This window comes from Bubalus bubalis, chromosome 4 (genome assembly GCF_019923935.1).
Source record: "Bubalus bubalis isolate 160015118507 breed Murrah chromosome 4, NDDB_SH_1, whole genome shotgun sequence".
Lineage (NCBI taxonomy): Eukaryota > Metazoa > Chordata > Mammalia > Artiodactyla > Bovidae > Bubalus > Bubalus bubalis.
This window is the reverse complement of record NC_059160.1, coordinates 68,910,808-68,936,442: the sequence shown is the minus strand read 5'-3', so window position 1 is coordinate 68,936,442 and position 25,635 is coordinate 68,910,808. Positions and strand designations below refer to the sequence as shown.

The following is a 25,635-nucleotide window of genomic DNA, read 5'->3' as shown; positions in this document are numbered from 1 at the left end:
CTGAGTCACCAGTGAAGCCCCCTACTTTCATTTCTCAAGATTCATATATATTGTAGCATATGTCAGAGTTTATTTCCTTTTAAATCTGAATAATACTTCTTATATGTGTATAAACCACATTTGTTTATCCATTCGTTCATTGATGGATATTTAGTTAACTTTCACCTTTTGGCTATTTTGAATAATGTTGCTATGCATACAGATTTCTGTTGAGCCCCTGATTTCAGATCTTTTGGATATATACTCAGAATTCCTGGAAAAAAGTGAAAGTGTTAGTCTCTCAGTCGTGTCCAACTGTTTGGGACTCCATAGACAATAGCCCACCAGGCTCCTCTGTCCATGGAGTTCTCCAGGCAAGAATACTGGAGTGCAGTATTACAATACTGTAATACTGCATTGCAGGCAGATTCTTTACTGTCCGAGCCTGGATCATATGGCAATTCTATGTTCAAGTTTTTCAGGAATCACCATACAATTTTCCATAGTGGCTACACCATTTTTCATTCTAACCTATAGTTGAGAACTTTAATTTATCAGCATCCTCACCAAAGCTTATTCTCTTTGTGGGTTTTGTTTGTTTTTTGATAATAGTTATCCTATTGGATGTAAAGTGGTATCTCATTGTAGTTTTAACTTGCATTTCTCTAATGATGAGTGATGTTGAGCATCTTTTTTTCATGTGTTTATTTCTTTCTCTCTCTCTCTTTTTTTTTTTTTAACAGATATGCCTATTCAAGTCCTTTACTTCTTTTTATACTGTTTCTTAAATTTAAAAAATTCATTTATTTATTTTTGGCTGCCCTGGGTCTTTGCTGCTGCCTGGGCTTTCTCTAATTGGGTGAGCGGGGGCTACTCTCTAGTTTGGTGCGTGGGGTTCTCACTGTGGTGGCTTTTCTTGTTGTGGTGCACAGGTTCAGGCTCATGGGCTTCAGTAGTTGAGGTTACATGGGCTTAGTTGCCTTTTGGCATGTGGAATCTTCCCAGACCAGGAACTGAACCCATGTGCCCTGCATTGCAACGCAGATTCTTAGCTACCGGACCACCAGAGAAGCTTCCTTTGCCATTTTCAATCAATTTTTAAAAATTGAGTTATAGGAGTTCTTTATATATTTTGAATATATCCTTATCAGATAGATGGTTTGCAAATATTTTCTCCCATTCTGTGAGTTGCCTTTTTATTCTGTTGATAATGTCCTTTGATGCACAAAAGTCTTTAATTTTTTTCTTTTTTAATTGGAGGAAAATTGCTTTACAATGTCATGATGGTTTCTGCTGTACAACAATGCAAATAAGCCTTAATTAAACATATATCACCTCCCTCTGGAGAAAAGTTTCTAATTTTGAGCAAGTCCAAATTATCTGTTTTTTCTTTTTGCCTGTGCTTTTGATATTATATGCAAGAAATAATTGCCAAAGTCATTGCTATGAAGTTTTCCCCTGTGTTTTCATTTAAAACCTTTGTAGTTTAGTTCTTAAATTTTAAATCTTCTATTTACAATTAATTTTTGTATATGGTACCTGTTCTATTTTTTAATTTCCATCACTCCAATAAAATATAAGCTCAATAAAATTATAGATCATATCTGCTTGGTCTGCATCATATCCCCACTCCTTTATGAGAGTTTGGCACATAGTAACATACAAAAGAATGAACTAAAGACATGCATGTGAAGTTTCTAAGGCACATAAATGTCTGCTTTTTAGAATCATAGAATTTTGTGCTAGCATCAGAGTTTATTTAATTTGTGTTGATCACCTTCTAGGTCAACTTTCTTCTGTTCGTATTTCTTTTATGACCATATAGCCTAGAAGTTATATGGAAGCATGGTTAATCAGACTTAAATTATCACAATCCTCTAAGACTGGGATAAAACATAACATAGACAATGTAACAAACATCAAAAAGTCTTCTTTTGTACAAAGAAGAAATTGGGGCAATGAGCTTCCCAATAGTTTTTTTTTTTTTTTTTTTAATTCTTTATGTTTCATATATCTTTTCACTTTAGCTTTGGCCAGTTTCTTTATTTACCTGGGGAAATACAGTCCTATTTATGATTCTTAACATTATGTGACCCCATAATAGAGGAAATGGGCCTAGAAACTTTGACATTCCTCCCCTTAATAATTGATTGGAGGGTAGAGATGACTCTTCTTTCTGCCATTACTGGCCTTACTGCCCTTATATCAGGAAAATCTGCTTATACTATCTGTGAAAGAATCTACTGATGGCGATAGGGAGATCTGATAAAAAGAAGACAAGTCATAGTTTCCTTGATGGAGAGTGGAGGTACTGAAGGATGGATCTAGGTTCGGGTAGCCTGGAACAGTGGCAGACAGACTTGTCTCGGTGAGGGTGGCAGTAATCACTCCACTTAGGGCTTCCCTGGTGACTCAGATGGTACGACTGCAATGCAGGAGACCCAGGCTCAATCCCTGAGTCAGGAAGATCCCCTGGAGAAGGGAATGGCTACCCACCCCAGTATTCTTGCCTGGAGAATTCCATGGGCAGAGGAGCCTGGTGAGCTACAGTCCATGGGGTCGTAAAGAGTTACACATAAAGCGTCTGTCTACAATGTGGGAGACCCAGGTTCAATCCCTGGGTTGGGAAGATCCCCTGGAGAAGGAGATGGCAATCCACTCCAGTACTATTGCCCCATGGACAGAGGAGCCTGTTAGGCTACAGTCCACGGGGTCACAAAGAGTCGGACACGACTGAGCGACTTCACTTTTCAAGCGACTAAGTATACCACACACACACAATTGCTCTACCTGGCTCTGGATTGGGGCAAGAAATTTGCACAGATAGGAAAGAAGTGTTTATCTTGAAGGAGCCTGGCTAGAGAGGGGTCTGTCAAGACCAACAACACTGGATTTTTTAATTTCTTAGTGAATACAGCAGCTGAAGAATTGCTCATGGATCCTAAAGCTTGAAGTAGTGTGATGAATGCAGTAACTTCTGGGCACCTTTAATTGGTTTCTCTTTCTCTTTTTGAAGAAAGAAAGAGACTTGGATAATATTTTAAAAGTTGACATCATAAGTAGAACTGAATTTTGTGTACACCTTCTGACTCTTGAGTTCTAGGGGAACGACTACTGTATCAGGAAAGCCTTAGTAAATGTTCTAAGTGATGCTAACATGTCTTGCCTTGAACTTTTCTCTCTCACCATTTTTTTTTTTTTTTTGAAATATGAGATTTCTTTTTCAATGCTTCAGATTATGGTAAAAGAAAACAAAATAAATTCTCTGGGTGTGTGTTAGAGTATTTCTTAAACCTTCTATCCTTCAGATACCTGTTTGCTATCTCCCCTATTTCTTTGTCCAGTCTTGACCTCTAGGCATGAGTGTTGATAATAGTCTAAGCATGAAGCCTACTAATTAGGAAGAAAAAATTCAACTTAAGTAAATGAATCAATGAAGGAAGAACTTCCTTTGCCTATTCTCTTTTTCCCCTTTTGGGGGAGCAGTATTTCTCTCCTCATGAGAATTTTTTGCAGACTTATGTCCCAACATTGCTCTCCAGGTTTTGGTAAACATTTTCAACTGTGCATTGGTAAAGCTGCTGAGAGACTTTCCCCACTTCTTGTGAATCTGACTTTGCACTGCTCTTTTTGGCATCATTCTATTACATCTCTGCCTTTTGTACTGTGTTATTATAAATAGAGAAGGGCAAATGGAAAAATGCTAATGATTGTCATAATTGGGTTCATTATTTAAACAAGTATTAGATAAGCTGTTAGGTATTTAAGTATTAAGCCTATAACTGGGAAGTGGTTTTGTGCTCTCAAAAAGCTTTCCTGTAAACTTGGGTTTGAAAATTGTAAAAGGAAAAGGAATATAAAAATGTGAGAGGAAATATTAAAAAAAATGTGTGGTTGCCAGACGATTTTGTCTCCCTTTACATACTTAGGGCAGATTTTGATGAAAGGTTGGCTTTTTTTATATATATAAGAAATGCACTGTGTATTCATACTTAAGCCATAAATCTCTTGAATTTGGAGTTCAGTTTAAAAACATGCCAGGAATACTGATGTATCTCTTCTTGAATGTATCTTTTGAAACACACACACTCAATCACATACACACAATAAGATTAAAGTGTGATCCAAATAGCAGCAGTGTGGAATGAATTCAAAGTATATGTTAAAAATTTTTAAAATCACATAAAGGCTAAGGCTACTAACATAGTTTAAATGTTCTAGATATTTTAACGACAGAGATATTCTGTTGAGACTCCAGCACACTAAAGATACTACTGTATTGGTTTCTTCACTATCTATCTGGCCATTGCACCATAAAAGTATTTAAGATGTTTTTCCTGTCTTATGCTGAAACTCTGGGAGACAAAGTGCTAATGCAGAATAAAATGTTATTTGTAAATGATGACTGAGGTTTTCAGCTGTAAAAATACTGTTTAGATTCAGATTAACAAAAGCTCACTTTATTTTTGCTTTTGTTTTGATAGGGGGGAGGAGAGATATATTAATAAAATATAGACATATCTCAAGAGATCAGACCTATACTTGACATGTACCTCCAGAGAACATGTTTAAGCATGCTTTGGAAGATGTCCAGTAAGCATCATTCTATGTTCTCCTTTACAAATGAAAACTCTTCAGGTAACAGAAGAAAGAAGTGGTCTCTACCAATGTAGAAGTTACAGAAATTGTAGTGATGCATTTTCTACCCAAAGAGACAATTCAGATTAAACCATGTCAGTCCTATCAGATCATAGCAGGTTCATATAAGATCAGCTATCTGCTTCAGTTTATTATCTCCATTTCCTAAACATAGAAAGTAAATTCCCAGTACCTGTAGTTTAGGAGACACTCAACAAAATTAGATATTGTGGCAACAGAGTCTACTGGTGAGAACCTTGATTCTGGAACCAGATTATGAGAGTTTAAATTTCACTTCTACACTTACTGTGTATGATTTTGAGCGAATCTCTTTTTTTTCGGCTTTAGTTTCCTCATCTGTAAAGATGAGGATAATAATAGTACCTACTCTCAAAGGGTAGTTTCAAGGATTAAATGGGAAAAAAATAATTATGGAACATGGTTGACCCATAGTTCCATAATGTGTTAACTATTCAGTAAGTGAGTTCAATTCAGGTCAGTTCAGTCGCTCAGTCGTGTCCGACTCTTTGCAACCCCATGAACCGCAGCACGCCAGGCCTCCCTGTCTATCACCAACTCCTGGAGTTTACCCAAACTCATGTCCATTGAGTCAGTGATGCCATCCAACCATCTCATCCTCTGTCGTCTGCTTCTCCTTTCACCTACAATCTTTCCCAACATCAGGGTCTTTTCAAATGAGTCAGCTCTTCACATCAGGTGGCCAAAGTATTGGAGTTTCAGCTTCAGCATCAGTCCTTCCAATGAACACCGGGGACTGATTTCCTTTAGGAAGGATTGGTTGGATCTCCTTGCAGTCCAAGGGACTCTCAAGAGTCTTCTGCAGCACCACAGTTCAAAAACATCAGTTCTTCGGTGCTCAGCTTTCTTTATAGTCCAACTCTCACATCCCTACATGACTACTGGAAAAACCATAGCCTTGACTAGACAGACCTTTGTTGAGAAAGTAATGTCTCTGCTTTTCAATGTGCTGTCTGGGTTGGTCATAACTTTCCTTCCAAGGAGTAAGCGTCTTTAAATTTCATGGCTGCAGTCACCATCTGCAGTGATTTTGGAACCCCCCAAAATAAAGTCTGACACTGTTTCCATTGTTTCCCCATCTATTTGCCATGAAGTGATGGTACAGGATGCCATGATCTTAGTTTTCTGAATGTTGAGCTTTAAGCCAACTTTTTCACTCTCCTCTTTCACTTCCATCAAGAGGCTCTTTAGTTCTTCTTCACTTTCTGCCATAAGGGTGGTGTCATCTGCATATCTAAGGTTATTAATATTTCTCCTGGCAAACTTGCTTCTAGCTTGTGCTTCATCCAGCCCAGCGTTTCTCATGATGTACTCTGCATATAAGTTAAATAAGCAAGGTGACAATATACAGCCTTGATGTACTCCTTTTCCTACTTGGAACCAGTCTGTTGTTCCCTGTCCAGTTCTAACTGTTGCTTCTTGGCCTGCATACAGGTTTCTCAAGAGGCAGGTCAGGTGGTCTGGTATTCCCATCACTTTCAGAATTTTCTACAGTTCGTTGTGCTCCACACAGTCAAAGTCTTTGGCATAGTCAATAAAGCAGAAATAGATGTTTTTATGGAACTCTCTTGCTTTTTCCATGATCCAGTGGATGTTGGCAATTTGATCTCTGGTTCCTCTGCCTTTTCTAAAACCAGCTTGAGCATCTGCAAGTTCACTGTTCATGTATTGCTGAAGCCTGGCTTGGAGAATTTTGAGCATTACTTTACTAATGTAAGGGAGAAAAGGAAAGATATACCCATTTGAATGCAGAGTTCCAAACAATAGCAAGGAGAGATAAGAAAGCCTTCCTTAGGATCAATGCAAAGAAATAGAGGAAAACAATAGAATAGGAAAGACTAGAGATCTCTTCAAGAAAATTAGAGATACCAAGGGAACAGTTCATGCAAAGATGGGCTGAATAAAGGACAGAAATGGTATGGACCTAACAGAAGCAGAAGATATTAAGGAGAGGTGGCAAGAATACACAGAAGAACTGTACAAAAAAGATCTTCATGACCCAGATAATGACGATGGTGTGATCACTGACCTAGAGCCAGACATCCTGGAATGTGAAGTCAAGTGGGCCTTAGGAAGTATCACTGTAAACAAAGCTAGTGGAGGTGATGGAATTCCAGTGGAGCCATTTCAAATCCTAAAAGATGATACTGTGAAAGTGCTGCACAATATGTCAGCAAATTTGGAAAACTCAGCAGTGACCACATGACTGGAAAAGTTCAGTTTTCATTCCAATCCCAAGGAAAGGCAAAGCCAAAGAATGCTCAAACTACCATACAATTGGACTCATCTCAGTGAGTAAATGACACAAATTCTTTTTAGAGTCTGTATTTTTAAATTATAGTAAATGTTCTTCAGAATTCAACTGAAGTGTTCCATTGTGATAAGTTTATGACTGGTTACTACTTTGATACATGATGTGATTACTGTCTTTTCTTGACTTCAGAGCCTATACCAGAAGACTCTATGAGCTTATGAGCTCAATAAAAAATAGAAATCTGCTTTTTGTTGTGCTCCTAACTTGCTTAAGAAAAATTATTTAACCTTTTTAGACTCAGGTCTTTTCCCATTTGTAAAATGAGAAAAGTAATATGTACTTTATCTATTTTGCATGAATTTCTTAACTTATAAAATTGATGTGACAATAATTGTGAAGGTAACATGAACAGGTAAAATGATAATTTCAAAGGTATTTAATTCTATATATAGAAGTAATACTTAGGGGAAAGTTTTAATGCTAAGGGAAAATAGTGAAAATTTTTTTTTCATGAACTGGTTGTATAGACTGCTCTTCATGGACATAAAAATAAAGTGAAGTTTGGGCCATTTTTTTCTTTTCTGTCACCTTGTAAGCTTTATAAGTGTGTTATTTATGAATACATAGTCATACAAAGTAGGAATCATTATTTTATACATAATGAAACTGAAGGCAGAAAAATTCAGGGATTTATTAGATCCACATTGAATAATGTCTAGATTTCAGAATTTTGTGAAGTTCGTGTACGTGGCAAATCAAAGAAGCCATAGCTGTAGCATACATCCTTCTCTCTGTGTCTATTGTTTTTTTCTTTTTTTCCTCATCTCCTTGGCCAAGATATAATTCAATCTAGCATGTGATTGTGTGTTTGGAAAAAACTATTATAAGTAGGAAGGGTCGTATGGGAGGGAGAGTGTTAAGAGGGCCCATGAGAGTTCTACCTTCTGGAGTATATCTTGATATAATTCCCTCTCTTTAAATGTGAGCCTGCACTAGGCCCATGATGAAGTTTTAAGAAAGAGAGACTTTCCTTGGTGAGCCTGAATCCATCAGATGAGTCTTTAAAAGGGACTGCACTCTTCCCTGGTGGCTCAGCTGGTAGAGAACACCTGCCATGCGGGAGACCTGGGTTCATCCCCTGGGTTGGGAAGATCCCCCGAAGAAGGGAACGGCCATCCACTCCAGTATTCTGGCCTGGAAAATTCCATGGACTGTATAGTCCATGGGGTCGCAAAGAGTCGGACACAACTGAACAACTTTCACTTGTACCTCACTTGCAGTCTTCCTAGAGAACAAGATTCAGATTGAGTGGGAATTTTTGACAAAAGGAAAATGTCTTGTCACTTGCTTTGAAGACAGAGGGTCTATGGCAAGGAATGAAGCTGGCCTCTGAGATCTGAGAACAACCTCCAGCTGATGGCCAACAAGGAATTGGGGACTATAGTCCTCTGACTGCAAGGAATTGAATTCTGCCTCAACTTACTATCTTATAAGACGAGCTGAGTTCTAATTGAGAATACAGACTGACTGATACTTTGGTTTTAGCCTGTGAGATGTGAGCAGTGAAACCAGTGTCTTTGTGGTTGGACTTCTAACCTAAAGAACTATGAGCGAATAAATTACTGTTTTAAGCTGCTAAATTTGTGTTAATTTGTGATGCAGCAGAAGAAAATTAATGTGGAGAGATTAAGGGATTGACTTTGCAATGGCTGTGCTACTTGATTTACTTTCTGTGAGCAGCTTCTGAAAACAAACAAACAAACAAAAAACAAATAGTGTGGCCCAGATGAACCAGTATTCCAGACAGGAGTACTGATTTCACATAATGGATTTAGTAACAGTATGCTGTTAAAACTTTACTTGAAGTCAACAGCATGGCTTGACATATAGATCTGTCAGAAACACTGAATAATTTGAATGTAATTGACAAAGTACATTTTTATTAACTTCATTTTAAATTTATGCTCTTTTTCTCTTATGTCAGTTTGCTACCTGTTCCAGTGACAGGGATAAGGATGTCAGGAGATGAAAGTTTGCAGATTTGGAAGTGTGTGTGTTTGTATGTGTGTGTGTTTGAATCTGTATGTGTTTGCATGTGTATGTATGTGTGACAGAGAGAGAGAGTGAGTATGAGAGTACATTGAGATTACACAGACATTCAGATGTTTCTGGGTATATGAGACCAGCAATTTCCCTAGGCTTCTATGTGCTTGGCTAGACTTACTTGAAAGAAAGAAGCTTGTAAGAGAGATACTAGTGTATAGAGAGCTAATGTTTGGATAGAACTGCAGTTGCAGATGATAACATGACATTGGGAATAGAGCCTGACTCGGTGAACCACATATGACCTCATAGAGAGAAAGGCGGTAATTCCAATTTAAGAAATTGTTTTAAATAAAATTTGTGAAATGTGCACATAAACTGGGCTGCATGTATCTCCAGGGTACAAAGCAAACAAAAGTGGAGGATTTTATTTTTCTCTCCATTTCCTTATGAAGTATGGCATTGTTCTGGTGATATGAAGGCCATAGATACTCATGGATGTACCCAGAATGACATGGACAGTCTCTGCCAGAGAAAACGGAAATGATTTATTGAGAGAGGGAATACAGGAGAGCTAACAGATGATATGAGTGTGGGTTAGGAAGGAGAGAGTAAATTTGAAATATGTTGATTTTGAAGTCCTGGGGTATAGAAGTAGAGGTTTTAAAATATGGATTGGGTTCATCATTCCATATTCCGTATGAGTTAATATAGGATACTTGTTTTTCTTTTTCAGACTTACTTCACTCTGTATAAGAGACTCTAGGTTCACTGCTAGAGAACAGACTTGGGTTCACAGCAAGGGAATGTGAGGGTGGAATGAATTGAGAAAGTAGCATTGACATATTACATTACCATGTGTGAAATAGATAGCTAGTGGGAAGCGGCTGTATAACACAGGGAGCCTATCCTGGTGCTCTGTGATCACCTAGAGGGGTGGGTTGAGGGAGACTCAAAAGGGAAGGTATATTATGGGTGTGTGTGTATATATGTATATAATTATGACTGATTCACATTCTTGTATGGTGAAAATGAATACAACATTGTAAAGCAATTTCCCACCAATTAAAAAATAAAAAAGTATGTATTGGGAACTTCGCATGAGGTTTGTGTTGAGGATGTGGATTTTGACAGTGTATTGGTGTTAGTTGAATTCACGGATGTTGATGAAATCATTTTGGGAAAGTATATGGGATAATAAGAAGTAGCTCTGGAAATAGACAGGGCATACTGGAAAATACTGCTAAGTTGTCAGAATTTAGAAGAGAATTGGAAAAAAGTTGGTATCCTGGCAGTGAAGGGAGAAAGAGGTTTTATATCTTTGTAAAATTTCTTCCATGCTTTATAATACCTGTTGCATAGCCATAAGGGGATTTAATGATCCAGTCATTAAAGTAAATTCTCAGAAATGTGCCACAGTTGATGCTAATCCTCATTTCTTTACCAACGATATTACTTTCCTTTCAAATATTCAGAAAGAAGTTACTAAGCATTTCCTCTTTTGTAATTAAACAATCATTACTTGCTAATTTAAGAAGGAGCTTTAATTTTTAATTTACTCTTATGTAAAAGACAGCATATGCAGTGACTTTGAGCCAAAATATCCGTGAATATTTCTTTGTCAATTAATGAAAACAGAACACAGAATAAAAGCATCTCATCAAGCTGTGTTCATATGTTTTGCAGCTTCTGAAATCACTAGCGTCAAATTAATTGAAATTTCTTTAAACTGTTGGTTTTAAAGAGAGACCTAATCAAGTCAGCCAGCAATAATTCTCTAGGTTGGTAATTAATGAGTTTAATAATTTATCTAGTGTTGAATAATTCTTTTTATGGCTGATGAATCTATAAATAATTATCTAGGATTAGAAGAATATGCAATATTTTCATTTATATTAAATATCTCAGAAAGTTAATCACCTAAATCTGGACTGATATACTGGAGGAATCTAAAATTCATTGAGGCTTCATTTCTATCAGAATTCCACATTTGAGGTTTCTCCTTTTCAGAGGTTCTGGTTTTATATTATTTTTTTTTCTCAGAGACTTTGCTACGTTAGGCAGCTATTTACATCTTCAGGGCCTTCAGAAAAACTATCTTATCTAAATAATGTCCTCACTAGCCCATGGGGATACTTATGGGGATGAGAAGTTATATTTTTATTCCTCCTGCTTTGTAAGTATAACAGTATATTGTTGTATAACAGTAAAACTTCTGGTTAATGCTGTGGAAAAAAGAATTGGTGGAAGCTGTTGTCTGACGTCCTTCTTTTGATGGTTTCAAATGTGATGTGAGATTGAGTGAGGAATGCTCCTGAAAGATTCCTGGCCAATACACACAGGCTTACCTGTGGTGTCTAACCTTAGTAAAAGAAGAATTGAAACGAGTCATCAGGAGAATATTTGATTTTATTGAGAAAGATACCTGCAAAACCCTAAGGAAACCTTGTGTGTTTGCTTAGTGGCTCAGTCATATATGACTCTTTGTGATCCCATGGGCTCCCGCCAGGCTCCTCTGTCTATAGGATTTTACAACAAGAATACTAGAGTGAGTTACCAGTTCCTACTCCAGGGGTTCTTCCTGACCCAGGATCAAACCCACATCTCCTACATTGCAGGGGGATTCTTTACCACTGAGCCACCTGGGAAGCCCAAGGAAAACTTAGGAAGCAGAAAAAAAACATAGCTTGCTCAACTGTCATATCAATAATAAGACGTTGTTGAAATCCAGGACAAGAAAGTGATTTTAAAAATGTTACACATATTTTGCAGTGAAAATATTTATTTATTAAAAAATCTCTATTTCTAAAGCCTTAAATCGCACTGAATTACCCTCCTAACAAAACCTAAAGATAATTTGAAGGTTTTTTCCTTAAGAGATTTGGAACTTTAAAATTCTTCATTTTTCTTTTTTGATTAGATTGCTGCAAAAGTAATTCTATGAATTTTAAATCATTATAACTAGACTCAAACACATCTTTATTAGTCAAAGTAGGAACCATTACAATCAACACATTTTTGCCAATGAGAAATAAGTTTGTTTATTCCGATAGCATAAAAATCCCTGCTTCAGGATTCAACAGACTCTTGGAAAACATTTTCTGCCTCCTGCTGTTTGTGGAAGTGTTTTCCCTGTAAAAAGTTGTCAAGATGCTTGAAGAAGTGGTAGTCAGTTGGTGAGAGGTCAGGTGAATATGGCAGATGAGGCAAAACTTTGTAGCCCAATTCCTTCAACCTGTGAAGCGTTGGTTGTATAACATGTGGTCGGGTGTTGTCATGGAGAATTGGGCCCCTTCTGTTGACTAGTGCTGGTTGTAGGCATTGTAGTTTTCAGTGCATCTCATCAATTTTGCTGAGCATACTTCTCAGATGTAGTGGTTTCACCAGGATTTAGAAAGCTGTAGTGGGTCAGATGGGCAGCAGAGCTCCAAACAGTGACCATGACCTTTTTCTGGGTGCAAGTTTAGTTTTGGGAAGTGCTTTGGATCTTCTCTGTCCAACCACTGAGCTGGTCATTGCTAAATGTTGTATAAAATCCACTTTCCATCACACATCACAATCCGATTAAGAAATGGTTTGCTGTTGTTGCGTAGAATCAGATCAGATCAGTCGCTCAGTCGTGTCTGACTGTTTGCGACCCCATGAATCTCAGCACGCCAGGCCTCCCTGTCTATCACCAACTCCCAGAGTTCACTGAGACTCACGTCCATCGAGTCAGTGATGCCATCCAGCCATCTCATCCTCTGTCATCCTCTTCTCCTCCTGCCCCCAGTCCCTCCCAGCATCAGACTCTTTTCCAATGAGTCAACTCTTCCCATGAGGTGGCCAAAGTACTGGAGTTTCAGCTTCAGCATCATTCCTTCCAAAGAAATCCCAGGGCTGATCTCCTTCAGAATGGACTGGTTGGATCTCCTTGCAGTCCAAGGGACTCTCAAGAGTCTTCTCCAACACCACAGTTCAAAAGCATCAATTCTTCGGCGCTCAGCCTTCTTCACAGTCCAACTCTCACATCCATACATGACCACTGGAAAAACCATAGCCTTGACTAGATGAACCTTTGTTGACAAAGTAATGTCTCTGCTTTTCAATATGCTATCTAGGTTGGTCATAGCTTTTCTTCCAAGGAGCAAGCGTCTTTTAATTTCATGGCTGCAGTCACCATCTGCAGTGATTTTGGATCCCAGAAAAATAAAGTCTGACACTGTTGCCACTGTTTCCCCATCTATTTCCCATGAAGTGGTGGGACCAGATGCCATGATCTTCGTTTTCTGAATGTTGAGCTTTAAGCCAACTTTTTCACTCTCCACTTTCACTTTCATCAAGAGGCTTTTGAGTTCCTCTTCACTTTCTGCCATAAGGGTGTTGTCATCTGCATATCTGAGGTTATTGATATTCTCCTGGCAATCTTGATTCCAGTTTGTGTTTCTTCCAGTCCAGCGTTTCTCATGATGTACTCTGCATATAAGTTAAATAAACAGGGTGACAATATACAGCCTTGACGAACTCCTTTTCCTATTTGGAACCAGTCTGTTGTTCCATGTCCAGTCCTGACTGTTGCTTCCTGACCTGCATACAAATTTCTCAAGAGGCAGAGCAGGTGGTCTGGTATTCCCATCTCTTTCAGAATATTCCACAGTTTATTGTGATCCACACAGTCAAAGGCTTTGGCATACTCAATAAAGCAGAAATAGATGTTTTTCTGGAACTCTCTTGCTTTTTCTATGATCCAGCGGATGTTGGCAATTTGATCTCTGGTTCCTCTGCCTTTTCTAAAACCAGCTTGAACATCAGGAAGTTCATGGTTCACATATTGCTGAAGCCTGGCTTGGAGAATTTTGAGCATTACTTTACTAGCGTGTGAGATGAGTGCAATTGTGCAGTAGTTTGAGCATTCTTTGGCATTGCCTTTCTTTGGGATTGGAATGAAAATTGACCTTTTCCAGTCCTGTGGCCACTGCTGAGTTTTCCAAATTTGCTGGCATATTGAGTGCAGCACTTTCACAGCATCATCTTTCAGGATTTGGAATAGCTCAACTGGAATTCCATCACCTCCACTAGCTTTGTTCATAGTGATGCTTTCTAAGGCCCACTTGACTTCACATTCCAGGATGTCTGGCTCTAAGTCAGTGATCATACCATCATGATTACAATTCAAAATGAAGATTTCTTTGATTTTCTGTCAGCTCATGAGGGACCCACTAAGTGAGTTTTTTCACCTTTTCTGTTTGCTCCAAATGCTGAACGACTGTAGAATAGTCAATGTTGAATTCTTTGGCAGCTTCTCGTGCAGTTTTAAGAGGATCATCTTCAATGATTGCTCTCAAATGCTTGTTGTCATCTTCCGATGGCTGGCCATTACACTCATGTTTAAGGCTCTAGTTTCCTTTGCAAAACTTCGTTAATCACCACTGCATTGTATGTTTGTTAGGAGTTCCTGAGCCAAATGCATTGTTGATGTTCCAAATTGTCTCCACTGCTTTATGACCCATTTTGAACTCAAATAAAAATCACTTGAATGTGCTTTTTGTCTGACATCATTGTGTGTATGTGCACGTGCGCGTGTATGCTCAGTTGTGTTCAACTCTTTGCGACCCATGGACTATAGCCTGCCAGGCTCATCTGTCCATGGAATTTTTCTGGCAAGAATACTGGAGTGGAAGAGGAGCCATTTTCTTCTCCAGGGGATCATCCCAACCCAGGAATCGAACCCGCATTTCTTGTGTTTCCTGCATTGGCAAGCTTCATCACTTTATCACTAAGGTTTCTTTATCATTGAGCTACTTGAGAAACCCCTAATATCATTGCCATCAGTTCAGTTCAGTTGCTCAGTCATGTCCGACTCTTTGCGACCCCATGAATCGCAGCACGCCAGGCCTCCCTGTCCATCACCGACTCCCAGAGTTCACCCAGACTCACGCCCATCAAGTCAGTGATGCCATCCAGCCATCTCATCCTCTGTCGTCCCCTTCTCTTCCTGCCCCCAATCCCTCCCAGCATCAGAGTCTTTTCCAATGAGTCAACTCTTCACATGAGGTAGCCAAAGTACTGGAGTTTCAGCTTTAGCATCATTCCTTTCAAAGAAATCCCAGGGCTAATCTCCTTCAGAATGGACTGGTTGGATCTCCTTGCAGTCCAAGGGACTCTCAAGAGTCTTCTCCAACACCACAGTTCAAAAGCATCAATTCTTCGGCACTCAGCCTTCTTCACAGTCCAACTCTCACATCCATACATGACCACTGGAAAAACCATAGCCTTGACTAGACGGACCTTTGTTGGCAAAGTAATGTCTCTGCTTTTCAATATGCTATCTAGGTTGGTCATAACTTTCCTTCCAAGGAGTAAGCGTCTTTTAATTTCATGGCTGCAGTCACCATCTGCAGTGATTTTGGATCCCAGAAAAATAAAGTCTGACACTGTTTCCACTGTTTCCCCATCTATTTCCCATGAAGTGATGGGACCGGATGCCATGATCTTTGTTTTCTGAATGTTGAGCTTTAAGCCAACTTTTTGACTCTCCACTTTCACTTTCATCAAGAGGCTTTTGAATTCCTCTTCACTTTCTGCCATAAGGGTGTTGTCATCTGCATATCTGAGGTTATTGATATTCTCCTGGCAATCTTGATTCCAGCTTGTGCTTCTTCCAGTCCAGCGTTTCTCATGATGTACTCTGCATATAAGTTAAATAAACAGGGTAACAATATACAGCCTTGACGAACTCCTTTTCCTATTTGGAACCAGTCTGTTGTTCCATGTCCAGTCCTGACTGTTGCTTCCTGACCTGCATACAGATTTCTCAAGAGGCAGGTCAGGTGGTCTGGTATTGCCATCTCTTGAAGAATTTTCCACAGTTTATTGTGATCCACACAGTCAAAGGCTTTGGCATACTCAATAAAGCAGAAATAGATGTTTTTCTGGAACTCTCTTGCTTTTTCCATGATCCAGCGGATGTTGGCAATTTGATCTCTGGTTCCTCTGCCTTTTCTAAAACCAGCTTGAACATCAGGAAGTTCATGGTTCACATATTGCTGAAGCCTGGCTTGGAGAATTTTGAGCATTACTTTACTAGCATGTGAGATGAGTGCAATTGTGCAGTAGTTTGAGCATTCTTTGGCATTGCCTTTCTTTGGGATTGGAATGAAAACTGACCTTTTCCAGTCCTGTGGCCACTGCTGAGTTTTCCAAATTTGCTGGCATATTGAGGGCAGCACTTTCACAGCATCATCTTTCAGGATTTGGAATAGCTCAATTGGAATTCCATCAGTTCCACTAGCTTTGTTCATAGTGATGCTTTCTAAGGCCCACTTGACTTCATGCTCCACGATGTCTGGCTCTAGATGAGTGATCACACCATTGTGATTACCTGGGTCATGAAGATCTTTTTTGTACAGTTCTTCTCTGTATTCTTGCCATCTCTTCTTAATATCTTCTGCTTCTGTTAGGTCCATACTATTTCTGTCCTTTATTGAGCCCATCTTTGCATGAACTGTTCCCTTGGTATCTCTGATTTTCTTGAAGAGATCCCTAGTCTTTCCCATTCTGTTATTTTCCTCTATTTCTTTGCATTGATCGCTGAGGAAGGCTTTCTTATCTCTTTTTGCTATTCTTTGGAACTCTGCATTCAGATGCTTATATCTTTCCTTTTCTCCTTTGCCTTTTGCTTCTCTTCTTTCACAGCTATTTGTAAGTCCTCCCCAGACAGCCATCTTGCTTTTTTGCATTTATTTTCCATTCAGGTATGACCTAAATCAAATCCCTTATGATTATACAGTGGAAGTGAGAAATAGATTTAAGAGCCTAGATCTGATAGATAGAGTGCCTGATGTATTCCAGTATCAAATAGCAAATTTCAACAGTGCAAAACCTTCAACCTAATACTGCATATAGGTTTGTTGGATTTTTCAGAATAATGCAAAGTACATCAGATGTGCTCAATTACATAGAAGAAGGAAAGTCTCAGCATAGATAATTATTAATAAAATAACATAATGAGTGATTCACTTCCTGTTTGAATGTACAGTTCAAATTAGCTGAATTTACCAAGTCAAGCATTAGCAATATTGTTACAAAGAGATGGTATAGTTTAGTGTGAAGAACACAGACTTTGGTTTACTGCCTCTTCTGCTGATTGAAGGGTGTGTAGTATTTGGCAAACCACTCAACTGCTCTGAATATGTTTAGTTACAAAATAAAAGGAATATAATGAGGATCAAGAGAGTATGTTTTTAGAAATGTTTTCTAAACTGTAACATTTAAGTTCAAACTGTGCAACTGAAATGTTATCATTAGCAATAATAATCAGAAAACAATAGTTTCATTTATAGTTCACATGAGTGATCTTGGTGTTTTGGTCTTTACTTACTCTTAAGGAATTTATTGAATTAATAATCCTGCAAAAGTAAAACCAAAAGCCTCTATTGGTTATTGCCTATAAAACACACATATGTATATACATACATAGAACCATACATACATGCATGTATGATCTATTAATTAGACTAGCTAAGTCACTGCAACAAACAAACATCAAAATAGTGGTTTAGTAAACAATTTTACCATGATGGTGTGATCACTCACCTAGAGCCAGACATCCTGGAATGTGAAGTCAAGTGGACTTTAGGAAGCATCACTGTAAACAAAGCAGGTGGAGGTGATGGAATTCAGTGGAACTATTTCAAATCCTAAAAGATGATGTTGTGAAAGTGCTGCACTCAATATACCAGCAAATCTGAAAAATGCAGCAGTGGCCACAGGACTGGAAAAGATCAGTTTTCATTCCAATCCCAAAGAAAGGCAATGCCAAAGAATGTTCAAACTACTACACAATTGTACTCATCTCACACTCTAGCAAAGTAATGCTCAAAATTCTCCAAGCCAGGTTTCAACAATGCGTGAACCATGAACTTCCACACGTTCAAGCTGGATTTAGAAAAGTCAGAGGAACCAGAGATCAAATTGCCAAAATTTGTTGGATCATTGAAAAAGCAAGAGAGTTCCAGAAAAACATCTACTGCTGTTTTATTGACTATGTCAAAGCCTTTGACTGTGTGAATCACAACAAACTGGAAATTCTTCAAGAGATGGGAATACCAGATCACCTTACCTGCCTCCTGAGAAATCTGTATGCAGGTCAAGAAGCAACAGTTAGAACTGGACATGGAACAACAGACTGGTTCCAATTTGGGAAAGGAGAATGTCAAGACTGTATATTGTCATGCTGCTTATTTAACTTATATACAGAATACATCATGTGAAATGCCAGGCTGGATGAAGCAGAAACTGAAATCAAGGTTGCTGGGAGAAATATCAATAACCTCAGATATGCAGATGACACCACCCTTAGGCAGACAGTGAAGAAGAACTGAAGAGCCTCTTGATGAAAGTAATAGAAAAGAGTGAAAAATTTGACTTAAAACTCAACATTCAGAAAACTAAGATCATGGCATCCAGTCCCATCACTTCATGGCAAATAGATGGGGAAACAATGCAAACAGTGAGAGACTTTATTTTCTTGGGCTCCAAAATCCCTGAAGATGGTGACAGCAGCCATTATATTAAAAGACTCTTGCTCTTTGGAAGAAAACCTATAACCAACCTAGACAGCATATTAAAAAGTAGAGACATTACTTTGCCAGCAAAGTTCCCTCTAGTCAAAGCTATGGTTTTTCCAGTAGTCATGTATAGATGTGAGAGTTGGACTATAAAGAAAGCTGAGCACCGAAGAATTGATGCTTTTGAACTGTGGTGTTGGAGAAGACTCTTGAGAGTCCCTTGGACTGCAAGGAGATCCAACCAGTCCATCCTAAAGGAAATCAGTCCTGAGTATTCATTGGAAGGACTGATGCTGAAGCTGAAACTCCAATATTTTGGCCACCTGATGCAAAGAGGTGACTCATTGGAAAAAGAGTCACCCTGTGGCTGGGAAAGATTAAAGGCAGGAGAAGAAGGGGATGACAGAGGATGAGATGGTTGAATGGCATCACCAACTTGATGGAAATGAGTTTGAGTAAGCTCAGGGAATTGGTGATGGACAGGGAAGCCTGACGTGCTGCAGTCCATGGGGTTGCAAGAGGCGGACATGACTGAGCAACTGAGCTGAAACAATCTTAAGTGTTTTCATCTGGCTGGTAACTCTGCTTCTTGTAGTCAAATGGGAGCACAGCTGGAATGACCTTGTAGCTTTGAAAAGGAGGAGAGCATCTAGTCTGGCTGCACTGATGTCCACTCAAGCAAGTAAGGTGAAATGTACACAAATTGCTTCTACTCACATTCTATTGGCAAGAGCTTGGGCACATGGCCACATTAGCTGAAGGGAGCCTGGGCGTACACAGGGTCCATCTTTGCATCTGTATCCTACCTAGAACTTTATTCCTATCAAAAGAACAGGTGGCATGTCCACCATAAAGGGTACTGCTTTTTCCTTATTTTGCTTTTAGTGGAATACCTAGTACATTGAATGATTTTCATATTAAATAAGATACCATGTGGATAGTACATTTGTGTTTGATATATGGTCAGTACTCAACTGATAGCTATTATTACACAAATGTTTCAATTAATATCAGGGAACAAAAATGTATTTTTGGTACAATATGTGGTATATGAAAAGGTAATAACACATGTTCATATTTCATCCATGACATTTCCTATAGTCATTAAAAATGTAAAAATCATCTAGATAAAAGAATTCCAGTTATATTAGATGTAAATATTGCATATATGAGTTTGCTTAATGCTGTTAGTCATGAACCTCTTCATGGATCACAGCCTTATCATGGCAAAAGTGTTGAATAACTCAATGAAGCTATGAGCCATGCCGTGCAGGGACACCCAAGACAGATGGGTCATAGTAAAGGGTTCTAACAAAATGCAGTCCACTGGGGAAGGAAATGGCAATCTACTCCAGTATTCTTGCCTGCAGAGCACCATGTCAGTTTGAAAAGGCAAAAAGACATGATACTGGAAGATGAGACCCCCAAATTGGAAGGTGTCCAATATGCTACTGGGAAAGAGTGAAGGATAGTTACTAATAGCTTCAATAAGAATGAAGTGACTGGGCCAAAACAGGAATGACACTCAGCTGGGGATATGCCTGGTTGTGAAAGTAAAGTCTGATGCTGTACAGAACAATACTGCATAGGAACCTGGAATGTCAGGTCTATGAATCAAGGTAAATTGGATGTGGTCAAGCAGGAGATGGAAAGAGTGTGCATCAACATTTTAGGAGTCAGTGAATTAAAATGGACTGGAATGGATGAATTTAATTCAGATGACCATTATATCTACTCCTGTGGGCAAGAACCACTTAGAAGAAATTGAGTAGCCATCATAGTCAACAAGAGTCTGAAATGCAATGCTTGGGTGCAGTCTCAAAAACAACAGAATGGTTTTGGTTTATTCCCAGGGCAAACCAATAAATATCATAGTAATCCAAGTCTATTCCCCAACCACTAACGCCAAAGAAGCTGGTGTTGAATGATTCTATGAAGACTTACAAGACCTTCTGGAACTAATACCAAAAAACATGTACTTTTCATCATAAGGGATTGGAATGCAAAGGTAGGAACTCAAGAATTACCCAGAATAATAGGCAAGTTTGGCCTTGGAGTACAAAATGAAGCAGGGCAAAGGGTAACAGAGTTTTGTCAAGAGAATACACTGGTCATAGCAAACACCCTTTTCCAACAACTTAAGAGATGATTCTACACGTGGACATCACCCGATGGTCAATAGTAAAATTAGATTGATTATGTTTTTTGCAGCTGAAGATTGAGAAGCTCTATAGAGTCACCTGACTCTATAGAGTCAGAAGGCAATGGCACCCCACTCCAGTACTCTTGCTTGGAAAATCCCATGGATGGAGGAGCCTGGTAGGCTGCAGTCCATGGGGTTGCTAAGAGTCAGACACGACTGAGCGACTTCACTTTCACTTCTCACTTTCATGCATTGGAGAAGGAAATGGCAACCCACTCCAGTGTTCTTGCCTGGGGAATCCCAGGGACAGGGAAGCCTGGTGGGCTGCCGTCCATGGGGTCGCACAGGGTCAGACACGACTGAAGTGACTTAGCATAGAGTCAGCAAAAACAAGATTTGGAGCTGACTTTGGCTCTGATCATCAGCTCTTCATTGCAAAATTCGGCCTCAAATTGAAGAAAGTAGGGAAAATCATCAGGCCATTCAGGTATGACCTAAATCAAATCCCTTATGATTATACAGTGGAAGTGAAAAATAGATTCAAGGGATTAGACCTAGTAGAAGTAGATAGAGTACCTGAAGAACTATGGACAGAGGTTTGTAACACTGTACAGAAGATGGTAACCAAAACCATTCCCAAGAAAAAGAAATGCAAGAAGGCCAAGTGGTTGTCTGAGGAGGCCTTAAAAATAGCTAAGAAGAGAAGTGAAAGGCAAAGGAGAAGGGGAAAGGTATACCCAAAGGAATGCAGAGTTCCAGCAAATAGCAAGGAGAGATGTGAAAGCCTTCTTAAGTGAACAATGCAAAGAAATAGAGGAAAGCAATAGAATGGGAAAGACTAAAGATCTCTTCAAGAAAACTGGGGATATCAAGGGACCATTTCTTGCAAGGATGAGCATGATAAAGGACAGAAACAGTAAGATTGTAGCAGAAGCAGAAGAGATGAGAAAGAGGTGGCAAGAATATACAGAAGAACTATACAAGAGAGGTCTTAATAATCCAGATAACCACTGTGATGTTGTCACTCACCTAGAGCCAGGCATCCTGGAGTGTGAAGTCAAGTGGGCCTTGGGAAGCATTACAAAGAACAAAGCTAGTAGAGGTGACGAAATTCCAGCTGAGCTATTTAAAAAACCTCAAAGGTGATGCTGTTAAAGTGCTGTACTCAATATGCCAGCAAATTTGGAAAACAGCAGTAGCCAAGAACTGGAAAAGATCAGTTTTCATTCCAATCCCAAGAAGGGCAACGCCAAAGAATATTCAGACTACTGTACAGCTGTGTTCATTTCACATGCGAGCAAGGAAGTGCTCAAAACCCTTCAAGCTGGACTTTAGCAGTACGTGAACCGAGACCTTCCAGATGTACAAGCTAGGTTTCAAAGAGGCAGAGGGACCAGAGATCAAATTGTCGACATTTGTTGTATCATGGAGAAAACAACGGAGATCAAGAAAACCATCTGCTTCTGCTTCACTGACTATGCTAAAGCCTCTGACTGTATGGATCACAACAAACTGGAAATTTCTTAATGAGATAGGAATACCAGATCACCTTACCTGCCTCCTGAGAAACCTGTATGTGGGTCAAGAAGCAACAGTTAGAACCAAACATGGAACAATGGACTGGTTCCAAATTGGAAAAGGAGTACGTCAAGGCTGTATATTGTCACCCTGCTTATTTAACTTATATGCAGTGTACATCATGTGAAATGCTGGGCTGGATGAAGCAGAAGCTGAAATCAAGATTGCTGGGAGAAATATCAACAACCTCAGATAGGCAGATAATACCATTCTAATGACAGAAAGTAAAGATGGACTAAAGAGCCTCTTGATGAGAGTGAAAGAGGAAAATGAAAAAGCTGGCTTAAAACTCAACATTCAAAAAACTTAGATTATGGCATCTTGTCCCATCACGTCATGGGAAATAGAAAGGTAAAAAGTAGATTTCTGTAGAAACAGTGACAGATTTTATTTTCTTGGGTCCAAAATCACTGTGTATGGTGACTGCAGCCATGAAATTAAAGTCGCTTGATCCTTGGAAGAAAAGCTATGACAAACCTTGACAGCATATTAAAAAGCAGAGACATTACTTTGCCAAAAAATATCTGCTAGTCAAAGCTATGGTTTTTCCAGTAGTCATGTATGGATATGAGAGTTGGGCCATAAAGAAGACTGAGCACTGAAGAATTGATACTTTCAAATAGTGGTGTTGGAGAAGACTCTTAAGAGTCCCTTGGACTGCAAGGAGATCAAACCAGTCAATCCTAAAGGAAATCAATCATGAATATTCAGAAGTACAGTTGCTGAAGCTGAAGCGCCAATACTTTGGCCACATAATGTGAAGAGCCAGCTCATTGGAAAAAGACCCTGAGCCTGGGAAAGATTGAAGGCAAAAGGAGAAGGGGGCAGCAGAATATAAAGATGGTTATGTAACATCATTGACTCAATGGACATGAATTTGGGCAAACTCTGGAGGATAGTGAGGATAGAAGAACCTGATGTGCTAGAGTCCATAGGGTCGCAAAGAGTCAAATATTACTTAGTGACTGAACAACAGCAATTTGTCATAAAAGTAAATTGATGATCAAAAGATGCATCTTTGAAAGTAAGAGGGAAACAGAATTTATTTTCAAAGTGTTTTATGAATCTGTTCAGTTCAGTCACTCAGTCCTGTCCAACTCTTTGCGACCCCATGAACTGCAGCACACCAGGCTTCTCTGTCCATCACCAACTCCTGATTTTTACCCAAACTCATGTCCATTGAGTCGGTGATGCCATCCAACCATCTCATCCTCTGTCGTCCCCTTCTCCTTCTGCCCTCAACCTTTTCCAGCATCAGGGTCTTTTCAAATGAGTCAGCTCTTTGCATCAGGTGGCCAAAGTATTGGTGTTTCAGCTTTAACATCAGTCCTTCCAATGAACACCCAGGACTGATCTCTTTTAGGATGGACTGGTTGGATCTCCTTGCAGTCCAAGGGACTCTCAAGAGTCTTCTCCAACGCCACAGTTCAAAAGCATCAATTCTTTGGTGCTCAGCTTTCTTTATAGTCCAACTCTCACATCCGTACATGACTACTGGAAAAACCATAGCCTTGACTAGACGGACCTTTGTTGACAAAGTAATGTCTCTGCTTTTCAATGTGCTGTCTAGGTTGGTCATAACTTTCCTTCCAAGGAGTAAGTGTCTTTTAATTTCATGGCTTCAGTCATCATCTGTAGTGATTTTGGAGCCCCCCAAAATAAAGTCAGCCACTGTTTCCACTGTTTCCCCATCTATTTGCCATGAAGTTACAGGACTGGATGTCATGATCTTAGTTTTCTGAATGTTGAGCTTTAAGCCAACTTTTTCACTTTCATCAAGAGGCTCTTCAGTTCTTCACTTTCTGCCATAAGTGTGGTGTCATCTGCATATCTGAGGTTATTGATATTTCTCCAGGCAACCTTGATTCCAGCTTGTGCTTCATCCAGCCCAGCGTTTCTCATGATGTACTCTGCATATAAGTTAAATAAGCAAGGTGACAATATACAGCCTTGATGTACTCCTTTTCCTATTTGGAACCAGTCTGTTGTTCCATGTCCAGTTCTAACTGTTGCTTCCTGACCTGCATACAGGTTTCTCAAGAGGAAGATCAGGTGGTCTGGTATTCCCATCTCTTTCAGAATTTTCCAGTTTGTTGTGATCCACACAGTCAAAGGCTTTGGCATAGTCAATAAAGCAGAAATAGATGTTTTTCTGGAACTGTCTTGCTTTTTTGATAATCCAGCAGATGTTGGCACTTTGATCTCTGGTTCCTCTGCCTTTTCTAAAACCAGCTTTAACATCTGGAAGTTCATGGTTCACGTATTGCTGAAGCCTGGCTTGGAGAATTTTGAGAATTACTTTACCAGCATGTGAGATGAGTGCAATTGTGCAGATGTTTAAGCATTCTTTGGCCTTTCTTTGGGATTGAAATGAAAACTGAACTTTTCCAGTCCCATGGCCACTGCTGAATTTTCCAAGTTTGCTGGCATATTGAGTGCAGCATTTTAACGGCATCATCTTATAGGATTTGAAATAGCTCACCTGGAATTCCATCACCTCCACTAGCTTTGTTTGTAGTAATGCTTCCTAAGGCCCACTTGATCACATTCCAGGATGTCTGGCTCTAGGTGAGTGATCATACCATCGTGATTATCTGGGTCATGAAGGTCTTTTTTGTACAGTTCTTCTGTGTATTCTTGCCACCTCTTCTTAATATCTTCTGCTTCTGTTAGGTCCATACCATTTGTGTCCTTTATTGAGTCCATCTTTGCATGAACTGTTCCCTTGGTATCTCTAATTTTCTTGAAGAGATCTCTAGTCTTTCTCATTCTATTTTTTGAATCTCTTAGTTATGAAATCTGTTATGAATCTGTTAGTAATGAAAAAAACTTTGACATATATAATTCTTACTGCAAATATTCCCAAATTAATAAATTTATCACCATCTAATAATTTTTGTGAATTATGAAATAAGACATCACTCCCTAAGCAATTAAATTGTGGTACAGACTGGAATTTGAGGGATTTTAAAGATCTTTCTTTTTAAATTAGCCCTTCAGTTTCAAGGCTAAGCAAGATTAAGTATGGGAATTTTTGCAATGCAAAAAACTTTCTTAATGGCATACTGGAAGAACTATAGCATTCTTGTGCTGTCTTGCTGGCTGGAATGTTGTGATGACTGGTAGTCTCTGTACTGTCTGAGCACAGAAATTTAAAGCTAACCTTGGTTTTTCAGTACTTTAAATTTCCCTGTGTGTGTGTGTGTGTATGTATGTGTGTGTCTGTTAAGTCTGAGATGTAAAGGCGTAATAATACAGTAAGTTAAATCACTATTGCATCCATGTATTCTGCTAGGCAAGTCAATCAAATGAAAGCAAATTTGCATCCACCAACTCAAGTTCAAATTTAACACACATACCTTAAATATGCTTCTATCATTAACACATAACATAGTTGAGCAGACAGAGGTCTA

General features: G+C 39.1%; 1 protein-coding gene and 1 pseudogene across 9 annotated transcripts in view; one reads left to right on the top strand and one right to left on the bottom strand.

Moving 5' to 3' along the window:
* TAFA2 (TAFA chemokine like family member 2) overlaps window positions 1-25,635 on the top strand; it is a 586,563-nt gene that overhangs the window by 125,913 nt on the left and 435,015 nt on the right. The window lies entirely within an intron of this gene.
* On the bottom strand, window positions 11,936-14,491 carry LOC123465685 (annotated as a pseudogene).